Source organism: Eubalaena glacialis, chromosome 2 (assembly GCF_028564815.1).
Source record: "Eubalaena glacialis isolate mEubGla1 chromosome 2, mEubGla1.1.hap2.+ XY, whole genome shotgun sequence".
Classification (NCBI taxonomy): Eukaryota; Metazoa; Chordata; class Mammalia; order Artiodactyla; family Balaenidae; genus Eubalaena; species Eubalaena glacialis.
Genome location: NC_083717.1, coordinates 35,662,509 through 35,676,276, shown reverse-complemented (window position 1 = coordinate 35,676,276; position 13,768 = coordinate 35,662,509). Strand labels below are relative to the sequence as shown.

Here is a 13,768-nt window from a genome sequence, read left to right as displayed (position 1 = left end):
AAAATGGCACAGATGAACTGGTTTGCAGGGCAGAAATTGAGACACAGATGTAGATAACAAACGTATGGACACCAAGGGGGGAAAGCGGCGGGGGGTGGTGATGGTGGTGTGATGAATTGGGAGATTGGGATTGACATGTATACACTGATGTGTATAAAATTGATGACTAATAAGTAAGAACCTGCTGTATAAAAAATATATATATTATTCAAGTCAAAAAATAAAATAAAATAAAATAAAATGAACATATTGTTCAAAAAATGAAAAAAAAAAAAATGAACCACAGACCTAAATGTAAAACACAAAACTATAAAACTCCTAGAAGATAACATAGGAGAAAACCTAGATGACCTTGGGTATGGCAATGACTTTTAAGATATAACACCAAAGGCACAATCCATGAAAGAAAGAATTGATAAGCTAAACTTCATTAAAATAGAAAATTTCTGCTCTGTGAAAATCACTATCAAGATAATGAAAAGACAAGCCACAGAGTGGGAGAAAATAGGTGTAAAAGATGCATCTTGTTAGGATAAAGTGGCAACTTTCAAGCTTCTTACATGTGTAACTGGTGTAATTTATTTTGGTATGTAGTGTGAGGTACAGACTTTAGTTTTAAATGGGTGTGCAGTTTTCTAGGCATCAATTTTAAAGATTATAACTTCACTTTATCACAATCAAACTTCCCAGACAGACTTAGAACTATTTGTGGATATTCTTTTCTGTTTAATTTGTATATGTGTTCATTCATATAGTAATGCTACAATGTTTGAATTGTAGTGGCTTTATAGTAAGTTATATAGCTGCCTGTTAATTAACAGATACTCAACTTCTAATAAAATTTATTACTTGTAAAAAAACAAAAAAACAAAAACACAGATTGGGTCATACCATTACTCTACTTAAAACATTTCTTGGGACTTCCTTGGCGGTCCAGTGGTTAAGACTCTGTGCTTCCAATGCAGGGGGTGCGGATTTGAGCCCTGGTCAGGGAACTAAGATCCGACGTGCCGCGCAGAGGAGCCAAAAAATAAAAACAAAAAATTTTTGCCTCCCCGTCTCCAATAAAAAGAAGTCCAAGGGTTTTAGCGTGGCATTAAAAGCCCTTCACAATCTGGTCCCAATGTATACTTCCAAACCCACCTCTTCCCACTCTCCCTCACACCCTCTGCTTTAAGTCACATGAATCTGCTTATGGTTTTGCAAATAAGCCAGGAGCTCTCATGTTTCTGTGCTTCTGCAATATATGCTGTTTCAACAAAAATGGCCTTCCTTTTTGTTCCAAGTGGCCTGGTTATAGTGTCATCTCTTCTGTCAACCTTCTCCGATCCTTTGGGAGCCTTAACTCTTCTCTCCTCCGTGTGTCTTCATAAACACTTATACTTTTGCATTTGCTATATCATAGTTTCCGTGTCTATATATCTGCAAAAACAAGATCTTATTCATCTCTGTACACTAAGGAACTAGACTGGGCTTAGTAGATGCTTAGTGAATGCTTGCTAAATGGAAAGATGGATGGAATTTCCAACCATCTGTGATTGATTGTTTGATTGAATATAGGGTTCAGAGAGGAGAACGGTGGGAAAATTTCTGTATCATAGGCAGAAGTAGGAAAAACAAGGGAGGGGGGTCGGCTTTTTGAGTGGCAGAAGAGGTTTTAAACATACTTTAAAACATATTAGCTATTTCAAGGATTGTATATGGTGTAAATAAGAGATAAACATAGTACAGAAGAGGGGATACATTTCAAAAACTAGAGATGAAGCAAAATAAATTAGCTTTAATTTAGAATATGGTCAAAAGCACTAAAATGTTCGGTTCATAAAACAAGAGGAAGCAGATTATCCTCAGGTTTTCTCTTTAAGTATTCTGAAAGTTATATGGAAAATGTTGTGGGTAAATGTATTTTTCTGGAGAGAGAGTTTTTTGTTGGGGGTGGGGGGTGGTCAAAGGGATTTGTGACTTGAAGATGTTAAATCACTGCGACTGAGTTCCACACTGCATAATGTCAACCAGTAGTTGTCGGGGGAAAATAACTGTCAGACACATGAGGCTGTGTTCAGGAATTTAAGCATATAATCTTGCTGCACCACAAAAATCTTCTCAAAGTCCTCCCCTGTAAGGGAAATCATTAAAGCCAGTAAAGAAAGCTAATAATTCAGTTAGACATCAACAAAACTCTAGGTATATTTCACAGCATCTTAAGCCTAAAAAATTCTCTGGATTAAGAAGATACTTTTAAATTTATGTAATACGTTTCTTCTGAAACTGACCAGCATCTCTTAGGTGTGAATGGCTTACCTTCTCTCTATTCATCTCATGGAGCAGCAAGCACCCTGCTGCTACCTGGTTAGACCCTTGCTTCCCACCATCTGCTTGTACACACACTGTGTGCACTCAATTTTGTACCTTCTACCTACTTATTCCCCCATCCTCTCCTATCAAAGGGAACTCAGAAATGACAGAGGTGTAGGGCTTAAATCTATATCGCTAGTAAGTTTAGACTTGCTAGAAAGCAATTTGCCTTATTTGCTTTAGTTCTTGTTTAAGCAATAGAGCATTACACCTACAGCTAAAGTTCTGTCCCTAAACTTTGCTTTCTTCTTTTCTCTCCCAGGAGTACCAACAATCCTGACATTGGTATATGTCCTTCCCATGAATGTTTGTATATTTTTGCCATACAGTCATACACTCAGAGATAAAATATATGATTGTGCCGTAAGTTTTAACTTTACATGCTAACATATTGTGAGGATTATGATTATGATTTTAATGAGATATAATTTAAATACTATAAAATTCACCCTCTCAAAGTATATAATTCGATTTTTTTTTTTTTTAGTGTATTCATAAACTTGTGCAGCCATCAGTACTATCTAATTCCAGAACATTTTCATCACTGCAAAAAGACACCCGTGCCTATTAGTCATTACTCTCCATTCTCTTGCATTTTCCTCTCCTCTTAGCCACTGGCAGCCTTTAATCGGTCTCTATGGATGTGCCTACTCTAGACATTTCATGGAAATGTAATCATACACTGTGTGATCTTTTGTGTCTGGCTTCTTTCACTTACCATCATTTTTAAAGATTCATCCATGTTTTAGCATGTATCAATATTTCATTCCTTTTTATGACCAAATAAAATCCCATTGTATGGATATACTACATTTTCTTTGTCCATTCATTAGCTGATGGATATTTAAGTTGTTTCCACTTTTTGGCTGTTAAAAATAAAGTTGCTATGAGCATTCGGGTACAAGTTTTTGTGTGAACATATGTTTTCATTTGTCTTGGGTATATAACTAGGAGTGGAATTGTTGGGTCATATGTTTAACTTTTAGGGAAACTGCCAAACTGTTTTCCAAAGCATCTTCCTAGCTTAACCCCATTCCAACCTGTGGGCCAAGAGAGTTGCTTGGAGACTAAAGAGGAGCCCAACACACAAGAACACTTTAGAGCAGAGACTCAGATCAGCTGCACCTCTAATGAGCTTAAGGAATAAGAAAAACAAGCAACCCAATACACACCTAACACGAAATTATAGGATAAATAATGTTCTTGCTATGCATTAACACACGAAAAAATAAAATATGCAGCTCTTGATATTTACTGGTCATTCTCCTCAGACGAGCTTTCCTTTCTTACCAGAAGGTGGCAGAGAGGGTGCAGTTTAAACTCCCCACCCCTTTCATTTTTAGAAGAAACTTTTTTTTTTTAAAGAATAAGACAAATAACTCTCGCAAATAACTTAGAACTTTTAACCCTTAGAAATGCAGATTCTCAGGTTCTATTACTTAATATCATGATTAGAAATATCATATAAGAGTGACTAGGGACAATCACTATTGATATCTATACCACATGCGTTAAATAAAACATGTTTGGCTATAACAAGGAACTATGAATCTGTCTGAAAGGTATGAATAGATAAGCTCACTCTGATTAGTAGAAAACATTTTAAGGGCAACTGAAAAATAAAAGAAAAATTGATACATGCCACTGACTGACAGTAATAATCTAATCTCAGTTTGCAATATGAAAATGTAATTTTGGAAAGCAGTATTCAAGTTTGTAAATGTTATAATGCCCTCCTCTATCAAATGGGGCTGAGTTAGATGACAACCCAGGTCCCTTCTTCCACTAATATAGTATATTTCCTATTTTAGAGATGAGAGTAGGACGGACACGCGACTCACCTATGGTCATATACTAGCTAGTGACGGATCTGTCTGTAAAATCCAAGTCTTCCGACCCTTCATCAACTTCATCATTACTTCATCTTCACTTAAACAGATGAATCTCCATAAAAAGCAAAGTTAGCTATGACATCTGCCCATAAGAAAACACAGTAAGTTCACTGCAGGCTTATTTAAAATGGCACATAACTCAAAATGAGGTGTTTATTTTGAAAAGGAAAGAACTCCTGATGAGTTCCTGGGGTGCAGGCCATAGGGGATGACTGCCAGGTAAAGCAAGACCAAATGGGCCCATTCCTAGTAAGAGCTGAAAGGGGGGGTTGGGGGGGGAGGGAAGAGGCAGAGGAAGACTGCCAACACCGAGCTGCATCGCGGGCCCGAGGGGGCACAGCACAGGGTCCACGGGACTGCAAGAGTCAAGGAGTGGTCAGAGACGGCACACACACTGACTGGGCCTGGCCAGAGAATAAACCAAGACAAGCTTAATGGTCTTAGCTGGAGGCTTCACTCACGAAAACAGTTTCCACTGAATCCAGTCCCTGACTTACGACAGCAAACAGTACACCACAGTCCTTTCAATGGCTCGTCCCCCCAAAAGCCTAATTGTAAACTATTGTGGGGAAGTAGGAAATTTAGAAATAATGTTAAAAGTTGAGGTTTCTCTTAATAGAAGTCAGATCTGTTTTGCAGAATCCTCTGCAGGTGTAGAGCCGTAGAAACTCTAGACATTTGTGGCTTGGCAACTACAGAGCTCCGTTCTGCTTCTCTCCTTGCTGCAGCCAGAGAACGCCGCCCGTTCTGTGATGGTAGGTGTGTTTTGCCAGAAAACGCACATATTTGTGGGTGGACTCAGCTGGGAGGCTGGAGGGATTTTTCAAAAGTCTGCATAGGCCAAACACTGCAGGGACTTCCAAGGGGTGAAAAATAATACCTTGGGCGTTAGCAACTTTCCACTGCTTGTGAAGCCAAAGGTGCAGCTCTGGAAACATGGCAGGTAACTAACTGACAATGACAGGGAGGGAGAGCCTTAGAGCTGGATGGCTGTGTCCTAGGATCCTGTCATTACGTGCACCTTTACTCTGGTACCGAGACCAGCCGTAAGGACTCCTCCGGTTACCCTGGGCTCTCTGGCCTCGGCAAGATTCATCTTAAGTGGCTGCAACTACAGGTACCCCGTTAGAACTAGGAAACCAGGCAAATACAGTTGCCCAGAGAATTAAATCAACGGACAGTAAATGACAGGCACACGCAAGGTCACCCGAACATAGTAGATCTTAATTTTGAGGAGTTTATAAGTCTCTCTGAGAAACTGATCAAAGCTATTCACACAGGCCCCCTGGCCCCCATAAAATGTATGTGTGTACAGCGTATAATACTAATCTCAGTTGGGGCATGCATGGGCCCGGGGTAAGACTTAAGAATCCATGGCTTAAAGAGACAGAATGGCCCTAGATTAAGACAACGTCAGACTGAAAATGGCATTTCTATTAAAGAAAGAATGAGTCAGTTAGAAAGAAGGTTTAGCTGCTGTTGTAAACAAAGCAGAAAGAGCCACTGAGGCACAGACTGGTGATGCTCACCCAAGGACAGTCCAGGACAGACAGTCTAGGCCACGGGACCCTGACATTCCCACTCTCCGACCTGGCCTTGCCTAGCACAGCCTTTGTCCAGCTGGAGGACACAGCTAATGATTTCCAACAAACCTCCTTGCTCCGACTCCATACTCACCAAGCAATCACCTGCTAGAAGCTGGCCTTTTGTGCAGATCTGCCCACCGGGACAGGGTGTTCTGGTCTTGCCAATACGAGCATGCCAGTGTACAGGGCAGGTCCTGTACATGTCCTCATAGTCCTCAATGAGAATGATTAAACTGCATTCTGTTTTACACACTGGTCTCATGAGCTGGTGTCAGCTCACCCTTGAGAGATAGAGCCTCTGTCGGGTGCTGGAAAATCAGATTTTTAAGCTTGTAGGGCTGTCTGAGCTACCAAAATGCCAGCTGGCTACTCCCGGCCACACTGGGCTGGCCTTGTGCTCTCCCACTGGAAATGACCACGCTCACCTTTTACAGGACATTGGATGGTCACCTTTGCTCGCTGGGGTGCTTCCACGATGCCTCCAATCACGACGGAGAGATGGCTGTGCTCCGGTGTGGTGATATTTCTTCCAGTAGACAAGATGACAGGTGCCTCTTAATTCAAAGGGAGCAGGAAACTACGTTAGGTTCAGGCTTTTGCTCTGAGTAAACCGTGCTGCATTTGGTAAGATTTGCTGAGTTCTTTGAGAGCAGGGGCGGGGTCCTGGCTCTCTCCGTATCCCTTGTGGTGCCCCATGGGGACTTGCACATCCACAGCCTGGAGGTGCTCAGGGGATGGATGGACAGATGGATGCATTCAAAGAGGTATCTACAAAGAGGCATTGCAACAACCGTATACAGACTGTGAGGATAGTTTGGTTTTATAACCAAAATTGAGGATAAAGTCCTCTTTGATACTTTGAAAAAGAAGGAATTCAGAAGTTCATGCAAACAAGACATGGCACGGCAGGAATAACATCTCTGCAGTGCAGCCTTGGATGAGTTAAAGCAGGACCAAAACACACGAGGGCTTGGGACCACCTGACTCTTTTCCTGGAAGGAAAATTTGAAACAAACCTGCGTAACACTTGCATGGAAAAGATGAATAATAAAAACGAGGTCATAAAGAATCAGGAATTCATTCACAGACTTTTATTTTCCTGGATTTTAAGAACCATGTACTTTTACCAGATTCATTTATGAACTCACTCAGGAAACATACTTTGTGCCTGGGCTGGACAATGGGAATATGAAGTTGGGGAAAAAACCATTCTTGCCCTCATGCAACTCATAGACTGGTGGGAGACACCATTATCATTACAGGGTGATGGCTGTTGAGGTAGAGAAAGGTGCTGGTTGCCCAGGTGTCTCTCAGGAGCATGTGGGGGTCAGGGAAGGCCACATTCCTCTACTGCAGAACTATCACCACGGTTGGTTTCCCTCCTCCACCCCATTAGCAGGTAAGCTCTTGGAGGGAGAGGCCACATCGTATTTCTTTAAACTGTTTTATCACCAATGCATAGGACATGAAAGAATAACAACATTTTGGTGTTTGGTAACCATGTATTCTGGAGAAGAGAGCTTGGGAATGACCATGTTTGGGTGACAAAATGTTCCATTTGCTCCTGGAGTGCTTGGGGCACTGAAATGCTATCCTGAGAATTGAAAAGATAGGAACTCTTGGGCTGGGAAAGGGCTGTCATTGTCCGATGTCCTCTGGCCCCTGAGGACCTTGCACCAGCTCTCCCATGAATCTGAGCTGTTCTGGGATGGACTGAACGGGGCAATTTGTGAGCTGCAAGAGAGACTTCTATTCCTCCCAGCAATTCCAGAACCCTGGAACTGAGGTTTTCTGGAAAAGAGCTGATGCTCACAGGAGAGAACAGTCCAGGAGGATCAAGGCACAGAAAATCAAGGCCTGAAGGCCCTACCTTGGGAATGCAGCCAGGAGAGGGACTTAGCATCAAGCCTTGCACATTCAAGGAGCTTTTAAAATCAACTGGTCCAACCTCCTCTATTTAGAGATGTGATGTACTGGCTACATCAATGCTGAGTTGTCTAAATGCTGGGTTGCAATCCCTGATATTGTCTTTCTCCTCACCTTAGCTTATTTGAGCCATAGATACCAGAAACCACAGAGCAGAGAGTTGGAGGATAACTTTCTTATTTTAGTTTTAATCCCAGAACATGAGCCTGACACAAGGAAGCATTGCTTACAACTCTGCCACCTAAAAATGTTCCTTCATAAAAAAAGCACACTTTAATATTAAAGTGACTTTGTCTACATCCTGGGACAATTTACACTAATTTACAATGACAATTTCCCGAAAGTGTTTCTAAGGATTGGGGGGTATGCCATTGCGAGGTATACATCAACCTTTAAAGGATAATTACTCTCTTTCGCTGGCTGGTGGCGCTTTAAAAATGAAAAGTCCATACTATCAACACTGCCGATTAAACCCTGTCTCATTAATTCCCAATTCTTAGAAAGCAAACTCTAGAGCAGCTGTTTTCCAAGTGTGGTCCTCAGGCCAGCAGCACTGGCATAACCTGGGGACATGTCAAATATGCACATTCTCAGACTCCATCCCAAGCCTGCTGTGTCGGAACCTCTGGGAATGGGGTCTAGAGATTTGTGTTTTAACCCCACCCCCCGGTTATTCTGCTGCATGAAGTGTGAAAACTGCTGCTCCAGAGTTTAATGTTCAAAACAAAACAAAACCCAGGCATTCCAGGTTTCAACAATGGGCATTATTACCTGCATACAGCACAGAAGAACTTTCCACGTCCGAACCGAGATGATTAGCGACAGAACATCCATATATTCCTTGTTCTTTCTTTGTAGGTTTCTGTATCTGTATTTCCCCCATTCCATCCACAATGACTCTGTAGAACAGTCAGAAAGAGGATGCACTCGTGTAACACACTGAACTGTTCTAGAACCACAGCAACTCACAGAGAATGAAGACAGCAAAATGATTGACCTTGGGCTGGCAAGGATCCCAGAAGATGATGTTGTCAAGCTTCCTGCCTATAAGCGGACAACTATATAGACTAGAGGGTGGAAAAGTCCTTCGTCTCGGCTGAAACTCAGTGAAATGGTAGAGCTGGACTGTGCTTGGAGATCCTATCATCCTATCTCACTTTGCATGAGAACAGACTTTTCTGGATGGACTCAATGCTTAATCTACCACGTTTTAAAAAAGACAAATGAGCAAACCTTAATTCGCCGGATGTTAAGCCCTCATTTTCTGCCCCGCTCCTTCCGAACAAACTGCACACGTGGACTTTTCATTTCAGATTTTCACACTGGAAGTGAGTGGACCTTTAGTTACTGCTGCCTGGCAATGGTTATTATCTCACTATCATGGTATGAAAAAGTCAGTGGAGGTAACAAAGCTCAAGCTGCATTATATTGGATTTTGACCATGCTGTTAAGAATCAGGACTACACTGTGTGAGTTCCTTATGGCCTCCCAATATTATACCCGCATGTAAATACCACTTGATATTCACAAACACCTGCATGTAAATACCACTTGGAGAATCAGAGTTGGGCAGGTGTATCCTCACAGGTGACATAATTATTCAGGAAATGAGAAAGAGTACTTGTTCTGCTTTAATTTTATTTTAATTTTTTCTTAATGACTTGAAGTTGCTAATAGGTTGTCTGGATCAGTGGTCCATATACTATTTTTTTCCCTGCCCCTTCGCACTTTACAGATGTTAGCAATATGGACTGTTCTGATCACTAAATACCATATTTCTTCATGAACTGAACTTCATTTCCTGTCACTTCATGTTGCTCGCTCATCCTATGCTCCAGCCATAATGAACCTCTAACAGGTTCCAGGACATTCCATGATCTGTCATCACCCCGAGCTTTTGCATACGCTGTTCACTTTACTTGGAATGCCCTTCCCCACTCCAGGCAAACGCTGACTTACCCACTGAGTCCTGGAGCCAATGTAATTTCCCCAGTAAAGCTTTCCCCAATACTCCCAGAGTTATCTTCTGCCCCCTCTGGGCTCCTTCTGCTCTGGTTCATATATTTAAAAAGATATTTATAAAATATCTTTTTATTCCCACCAGACTGTGATCTTGTCAAGAGCAGGGACCAAATCTTATTCACAGCTGTGCATTTTCTATGCTTAGCACAGTGCCTTGTATACAGCAAGTTTTCAAAAACATTCAATGACTAAATGCATGAATGATTACAACAGAACAGAATGGTAGAGAATAAATGTACTAGGAAGATGCAAGCTCGCCTGCAACCCAGAAATGAAATAATCAAGAGTGGGCAGAAACCAAAACAGCTGAATTGCCCAGAACAAAAACAGGAATATGGCAGACCTAGCTATTACTAGGGCTAGACTTGCACTGTCAAATCCCTACTAAGGAATAGTTGATTAAGAACAAAAGTATAACTAATAACTCTACTTGACAAGTGTTTATACACTAAAATGTTTTCTTAAATTATTTCGTACATACGTTTGTATGACTTAGCACTTCTCAGATGATTACTTGGTTTTCTTGGCCTCAGTTTTACAGCACAGTGAGAAATCACTGAGATTAGAAATAGTCGAGCACATGTGAACCTTCCTGCCAGGTGGTGCCACCCAGTATCCAGCCTGGACCAGTCCGTGGGCTGAAAGTTCTTTAAGGAATCTGATCTTGGCCTTTGCTGCATAACCTTATTCTTAACTTGAAGTAATAACAAGGCTGATCTTTCCACAGACATCATCCCTAGTGAATCCACCCCCAGCCTTCCCTTCCTAGCTGAGATTTCTTACTCAGCTGGCGTCCAAACATACTCCACGCCCACGCTGTTTCCTCTTATTGGAGACAGGCTCTCAGAAACATAATTCCATTTCAGAATTCAGTTGAAAAGATTTGTGAAATTCAGAAAAATATATCTAAAGGTGAGAACCTTTGTTGCGTAAAGGAATTTAAACATAAGTTGAAAAAATTAATTAGGTAAATTTGAGAAAAAAATGGAAATAAAAATAGATCTTTTAAAAATTCCCTTAAAACATTAAAAACAAAAACTCTTAATAGCCATATAGGATTGTTTCAATATCAAATGGAATTGGGGCCAATTTTTATAAAGTCAGGGGGCTCCATCCTTTCTTTCTCAATTGACACATCATCAAAGGATAAAGAAGATGTGGCACATATATACAATGGAATATTACTCAGCCATAAAAAGAAACGAAATTGAGTTATTTGTAGTGAGGTGGATGGACCTAGAGTCTGTCATACAGAGTGAAGTAAGTCAGAAAGAGAAAAACAAATACCGTATGCTAACACATATATATGGAATCTAAGGGAAAAAAAAAAAAAAAAAAGGTCATGAAGAACCTAGGGGTAAGACGGGAAAAAAGACACAGACCTACTAGAGAATGGACTTGAGGATATGGGGAGGGGGAAGGGTAAGCTGTGACAAAGTGAGAGAGTGGCATGGACATATAGTCTCACAGTTTTAATCCTACCTGTAAGCTGATGACTCCCAGACTTGAATCTCCACTCCAGACCTCCCTTCAAATCCAAACCAACATATCTATCTTCCTACTAGACACCTCTATACAGATGTACAAGAAGTAAATTGAAGTTTAGTATGCCCCAACTGAATTCACCATCTTGCTCAGACTCATATTCCCCACAAAAAACACATCAACAAGAAAACACTATTTTGAATTTGGTATCTCAGGTAAAGGTTCCACCCAGCTAATTTTCTTTCCCTCACTCCCTTCTCCCTGTTTCAAGTCGTTTCCCAATCCTGTCAATTTTACTTCCTAAATTTTAATTTTTGCCTTCTTGAGGCAAACATGGAATGAATAGCAACCTGATGAAATCATCTAAAATAAGAATAAGAAAATAGAAGAAACAATAATGTAAAATAAAGTTCTATAGAGTCTATAGTGAGATCCTTATTTTCATTCTTGATATCTGTAATTAGTGTCTGTTTTTTTTCTTGGTCAGTGTGGTTAGGGTTATTCAACTTTATTATCTTTTAACAGATTCAGCTTTTGGTTTCATCGATTTTCTCATTGTTTTTCTGTTTAGATTCATCGACTGCTGCTCTTCATTATTTCTTTCCTTCTACTTTGCTTTGGGTTCAATTTGCTCATTTTCCTAGTTTCATAAGATGGACCCTTAAGCTATTGATTTAAGACTGTCTTCTTTTCTAATACAAACATTTCATACTATAAATTTCCCTCTAAGCATTGCTTTAGATACATCCCACAAATTTTAATATCGTACTTTTAAATTTTCATTAAATAAATATTTAGGGCTTTGTAGGCCATATGGTCTGTGTTGCAACTACTCAGTTCTGACACTGTAGCATGAAAGCAGCCATAGATAATATGTAAATGAATGGCATTGCTGTGTTTCAATAAAATGTTACTTTTTGTGCAATTTATAACTTGTATTTGAAAGCTGGATACTGTGTGTAGCACAGTAGAGACTGGGATAAATAGTATTTATGTCCAGAAATGGATATACATCTTCATTTGCCAGGCCGTTAGTGAGGGGGGTAAGTCAGCTCAATCAGTAGTTGAGCTAGGTTTGGCTTTTGTTGTTGCTAGGCTTACCTTCAGTGTACCATCGGCTTTAAATTCCTTTGGCATTATCTTGTGCTTTGGGGCCGGGGGCGGGGAGGGCGGGTTTTCTGAATTTCTGCGCCATCCTCAGCTTTAGGCATTCTCTTTGCACCTGCACCTCAGAGAATGTCTCTCTGTAACCTTGCGTCTCTCCAATGGTACACTGTTGTTGCTTGTTATTCAGTGCTCAGTCATCTGGTGGGTGTGTGGGTGTGGAGGCGGTGTTCCTCTGTTGTCCAGGTCCAGGCTCAATCTTTTTCTTTTTAATGTATTTATCTGTTTATTTTAGTTTTGGCTGCGTTGGGTCTTTGCTGCGCACGGGCTTTAATTGCAGCGAGCGGGGGCCACTCTTTGTTGCAGTGCGTGGGCTTCTCGTTGCGGTGGCTTCTCTTGTTGCAGATCACTGGCTCTAGGCACAAGGGTTTCAGTAGTTGTGGCACGCGGGCTCAGTAGCTGTGGCTCACAGGCTCTAGAGCGCAGGCTCAGTAGCTGTGGCACACGGGCTTAGTTGCTCTGCGGCATGTGGGATCTTCCCGGACCAGGGCTCGAACTCATGTCCCCTGCCTTGGCAGGCGGATTCTTAACCACTGCGCCACCAGGGAAGCCCACCAGCCTCAATCTTAAGCAAACCCCATGTCCCTGGGTCCCAGTGGTGGGGCTCTCTCAGTGCGTCTGTCCCTCTCCTTGATGTAGATCTCTAATGGTTGGGCCCAGGATAATTTCCTGTTCTTCCTTCAGGTTAGAGGTTTGTTGTTGTTTTCTATTTCTCCTGTGATCTCAGCTTCCTGAAGTACTCATGAATATTTATGATCTTGTATATTATCTGGCTGCTTCCTGTTAGGTTGGAAACACTTTTGTCTAGCCATCTATATCCCACTCAGAAATTAGAAATGCTCAAATTTTCTTTATGCTCTAGTTTTAAGTTACACCTTAAATTCTACACATTCGATTTCTTTAACAGATATAAGGCTATTCTGATTTTTTCCTTCGTGAGTCAGTTTGGCCAATTGTATTTTTCAAGGCATTGCTCCATTTTATAACAATTATCGGTATAAGTTTTCCATAATATCTTCCTATCTTTTTAGTGTTTGAGTAATCAATCTTTGAGTTTTAAATTGTAATATTTATTTCATTTACTTTTAATGTAAGGATTGATGTAGTTTCATTTATAAGTTGACTATGTTGCTATTTGCTTTTGGTTGGTCCCATATTTTCTTTGTTCTCTTACCCCTTATTTCCTTCTTTTGGATTAAGAAAGGGTATTCTTATTATTGCATTTTCTCCATTAGCATTTTAATGATAACTTTCTGTATTTTTAGAATAAAGATGCATTTTTGACTTCTTAGGGGATCTTTTTGTCCTAGTCAAACTTAAATTGATGTTTTTACCACT

At 40.8% G+C, this 13,768-nt stretch overlaps 1 protein-coding gene and 1 long non-coding RNA gene across 2 annotated transcripts in view; one reads left to right on the top strand and one right to left on the bottom strand.

Annotated features, from left to right (window-relative positions):
- The window catches only part of LOC133083891 (elongation factor-like GTPase 1), a 77,398-nt gene extending 74,742 nt beyond the window's left edge, over positions 1 to 2,656 (top strand). The window contains exon 8 of the transcript XR_009699325.1: positions 2,618 to 2,656. The gene's annotated coding sequence lies outside the window, so the exon portion shown is untranslated. The remainder of the gene's footprint in view (positions 1 to 2,617) is intronic.
- Positions 1,539 to 6,252, bottom strand: LOC133083934 (uncharacterized). The gene is made up of 4 exons (XR_009699328.1): positions 5,925 to 6,252; positions 4,197 to 4,329; positions 3,074 to 3,221; positions 1,539 to 2,116 (listed from the first exon to the last, which is right to left on the bottom strand). It is a non-coding gene; the product is annotated as an uncharacterized LOC133083934 (long non-coding RNA).
- Positions 6,253 to 13,768: the final 7,516 nt, after the last annotated feature.